Source organism: Suricata suricatta, chromosome 2 (assembly GCF_006229205.1).
Source record: "Suricata suricatta isolate VVHF042 chromosome 2, meerkat_22Aug2017_6uvM2_HiC, whole genome shotgun sequence".
In the NCBI taxonomy this organism is placed as follows: Eukaryota; Metazoa; Chordata; class Mammalia; order Carnivora; family Herpestidae; genus Suricata; species Suricata suricatta.
Genome location: NC_043701.1, coordinates 2,292,819 through 2,297,048, shown reverse-complemented (window position 1 = coordinate 2,297,048; position 4,230 = coordinate 2,292,819).

Genomic DNA, 4,230 nt, shown 5'->3' with positions numbered 1-4,230 from the left:
CTGGCCCCCACCCCACCGCATCCCGAGGTCCCGGCTGGCCCCCACCCCACTGCACCCCGAGGTCCCGGCTGGCCCCCACCCCACCACACCCCGAGGCCCAGCAGTGCAGGCAGCCCGCTTTGCTCTGTGGGAAGTTTGAGGGCGGGGGGGGGGGGTAATTTCCTTTTTACATTTTTCAAAACATTTCTGAACATTTATTTATTTTTGAGAGACACAGTGCAAGCAGGGGAGAGGCAGAGAGAGAGGGAGACAAAGAATCCAAAGCAGCTCCAGGCTCCGAGCTGTCTGCACAGAGCCCAACGTGGGGCTCAAACCCACGAACCGTGAGGTCATGACCTGAGCCGAAGTCGAACACTTACCGACTGAGCCACCTGCTCCCTCTCTTTTTACATTTTTTAAGGCATTACGGAAAAGTTTTAACAACTTTTCAGCACGTGTGCTCTGATGTTAGCCGTTAACACCAGAGGCAGAGGTGCCCGGTCACCCTCAGCGCGGTACCGGTGACGCCCTGTGTGTGGGCACGTCCGGTTGAGGAAGCCCCTGTGCACCTGCCGGACTTGGTTTTCCACTGGAGGCATCATCCCAGTTTTCTGTGTTGCTACAAATCACTAATCCCTGGTCTAAAAACAGGGTGCTTTTAAAACACCCCCAGCCCCGCCGGTTCAAGGAGCCCTTGGAGAAGGAGCAGGTCCCCACCTCTGCCCACCCCATGCCGTGCTGGGACCGGTCTGTCCCGGCGGACCTCTCGGCACTGCTGTCCACGTGGGATTCGGCGGGCGGCACCTTTCTGATCGGTGGGAAGGGGGCTTACCTGTGGCGAGTGAGCAAGGGTATTGGTGACCCGTGACCCCGTGCCGGCCCCATCAGCGCCTCGAGTCGGCCGAGGTCTTTGTGCCCTTGGGACAGAAGAAAACCACCTGTGGGTGTCCCTCGTAGAGGACTGTCCCTCTCCGGCAGGGACTTGTGGGCCAGGCCCCTTCTCTCCTCCCCTCTGCATGGGGCTGGCTTGAGCTCCAGGGATGAAGGCCAGCACAGCGGGGGAGGATGCGGTGTGCCCACCAGCAGGCGTGGGGGCGGACGGACGGGCCTGGGCTCCTGTCCAAGCACCAGCCAGTTCTCGCCGACGGAAACCGTGACTTCTGAAGACATGAAGGAGGGAAGTTACCACTGTTCCCTGGTGCAGGGAAGGAGTGGGAGGAGGCCGAGGCTGGGCTTGGTTCTGGGGGGAGGGGAGGGGAGGTAGAAGAGGCGAGTTGTTGCAGGAAACAGGCAGTGACAGCAGAGATCTATATATTGGATCTGACTTAATGGAATTTTTAAACCCAAATCCGAATCTGAAGATGCAAAAAACACTTTCCCTCCACTTTAATCCATATTCTGTGGGTACCTTGTTCTTTCTCTAAAAGCTGGCGATTGCTGTGAGAGGCGGCTGGAAACTTTTTTTTTTTAACATTTACTTATTTTTGAGAGACAGAGACAGCACAAGCAGGGGAGGGGCAGAGAGTGAGGGACACAGAATCGGAAACAGCTCCAGGTTCTGAGCTATCGGCACAGAGCCCGACATGGGGCTCAAACCCACGCACTGTGAGATCATGACCTGAGCCGAAGTTGGACGCTCAACTGACAGAAACCCCCAGGTGCCCCTGGGCTGGAAACTTCTGGGTGCGGGGGACCGTGGCTCCTCTGGACCGGGAGACACCGGCGAAGGTGCTTCTGAGGTTTCTGGCTCCACACTTGGTCCCCCAGGGAGGGCGTGTGTGCCAGTTTGGGGGGCCCTGACATCTGGAGTTTAGGGTACGTGGAGGGCGTGGCAGCAGCCTGGGGTTGGGGGGATGGGGCGGCTATGGACCAGCGGGTGCGTGGGGCAGGGGCCAGCAGGGCAGGACCAGGGCTGGTGCGGGGGGGGGGGGGGGGGGGGGGGGGGGGGGGGGGGGGGGGGGGGGGGGGCGGGGAGGGGCATGCAGCAGGGGAGCATGCCGGGATAGGAGGCTGGCCCAGGCAGCTGCACAGAGAAACTCCCTTGAGTTTGGGAGGTGCTGGAGCGGGAGGGGCTCTGGGGAGCCAGACTGGGCCCTCAGTCTGTGGAGGGTCGGCCCCCCACCCATGTGCCCCCGACCCCCCCACCATGGTACAGGGATCTGCAGTGGCCATGCTGGGGGCTCTGTGACAAGTGTTAGGGGGCTGCCCCCCTGGGCCAGCAGCCGACACGGAGACCCCCAGGTCACCGAGCCCTGCACCCTGGCACCAGGTCCCCCTGAGGAGCCGCCCAGGCGGCCCTGATTGCGCCCTGAGAAGGCCCCCCCTGCCTGCCCGGCTGGAAGGTCTGCAGGCCAGAAGCACCCCTGCATTTCTCCCTTGCCTCCCCCCTCCATGCCTCGGGCTCTGGACTGACCTGGGGCCCTCCTCTGTCTTCAGGGAGCCTGGCCTGAGCCCCCACATCCTTGCAGGAAGCTGAGGGGAGACCCTTGCACCCCACTACCTGCCCGGGCTACCGTCTAGGGAACCCTGGCTCCCCGCTCACTTCCCCCCTCCCCCGCCCACCCACACTTCCGTCATTTCCATAGCACCGTCTTCTCTTAAATATATTTTTGTAAATTTTTATTTTAGTGCATGACCGGGGAGGGGGCGGGGGGAGGGGCTCCCAAGCAGGCTCCACGCCCAGCATGGAGCCCCATGTGGACCTCAGTCTCACAACCCTGTGATCTTGACCTGAGCTGCCGGCTGAGCCCCCTGGGTGCCCCGCTAGGGTCCTTCGGAGATGGGGCTCCCTCTCCCCAACCCCTTCTGAGCGGCCCAGGCCTCCTGCTGACATTGTCGCTGCCAGGAGACCCCCGGTGGGTGGCCGGCCTGTGCGTCAGCTGCACACCTAGGCCCCCAGCGGTCCCCAGGCTCAGGGCCGGGGTCCTGCTCCCCGCCTGAGACCTCCCCCTCAGCGCCACCCTCTCACCCCAGGTCGGGCTTCTGGTGCACCTCCTTGCCTGCCTTCCCTTTCCCTCTCTCCTGGAGGGGGCGCTCTCTGGAAAACTCCGATTCCCTCTGATCCTGGGCTTGCATCCCCGCTGGAGGCCAAGCTGGAAACAGGCAGCCACGGCCCTGCGGGCGGCTGGGAAATCTCCGCTCTGGTCCCGTCCCGGGAGCTCCTGTCCGCGGTTCACCCTGCCCACGGCGTCTCTCCCGCTCCTCCTCGGACGACCCCGTGGCCTCCCCCTGGTCGCTCAGGGCGCCCCCGGCTGCGCCGCACGCCCTCCTCCCCGGAAGCCCCGTCCCGCTCCTGAGGGCGTGTGCGCAAACCAGGTGCCCTCGGCTGCTCGCAAGGTCCTGTCCCACTTTGTGCAAAACTCACGGAAAAGGCTGTCCTTCCTTCTGTTCTGTCCGTCTCCACGTTCACCCTCAAGTCTGTCCTGGGGGCGCCTGGGGGGTTCAGTCGGTTGAGCGTCTGACTTCGGCTCAGGTCATGATCTCACAGTTTGTGAGTTCAGGCCCCGCGTCATGCTCTGTGCTGACAGTTCAGAGCCTGCGGCTGCCTCCGAGTCTGTGTGTCCCTCTCTCTCTGCCCCTCCCCTGCTTGTGCTCTTTCTCTCTCTCAAAACTAAACATTTTTTAAAAATTAAAAAAAAAATCTCTCTTGAATCCACACCAACTGGGTTTTGAACTCAACATTCCCCGAAACCTCTTCTGGAGAGGGTTAACAGGCTCCGTGTTGCCAGGCTGGAAGGGGGTCGGGGGGCACGCCCCTGTCCGCTCGGGTCAGGGCGCCCCGGCCGGGACCCCGGGCTGTAAAGGTCGCCACAGGCCCGCGACTCCCCCGCTTTGATGGTGCCCTGGACCTCCCTGAACGGGCTCCAGCCTCCCTTCTGCCTGGACGTGTAGCAGGTGATTCAACCTCACGGCCGAGCTCGGGGTCCCCCCGCCGGCCCCCGCGTCCCTGCGGACCGCAGCTCCTTCACAAGGACGCCCAGCCCCGGGTTTCGGTGTCAGATGCCTCCCCGCTCCTGACAAGCTCTCCTGATGCCTGGGCCGTAGGTCTCCGAGGACGACTAGAATCTCCCCCCATTCTCTGGACTCCACCACTGCCACCCCGCCAGCAAGCCCCACGGTGGGGGGGGGGGGCGAGCTGGCCTCCACGTGCTTCCCTGTCCACCTGCCCCTGGCCCTGGTGCCCACGCCCCTTCCCCGCCTCCCCCCACCGCTTCCCTGCGCTCTGGCACCCATGCCTCCTCCTCCCCCTTC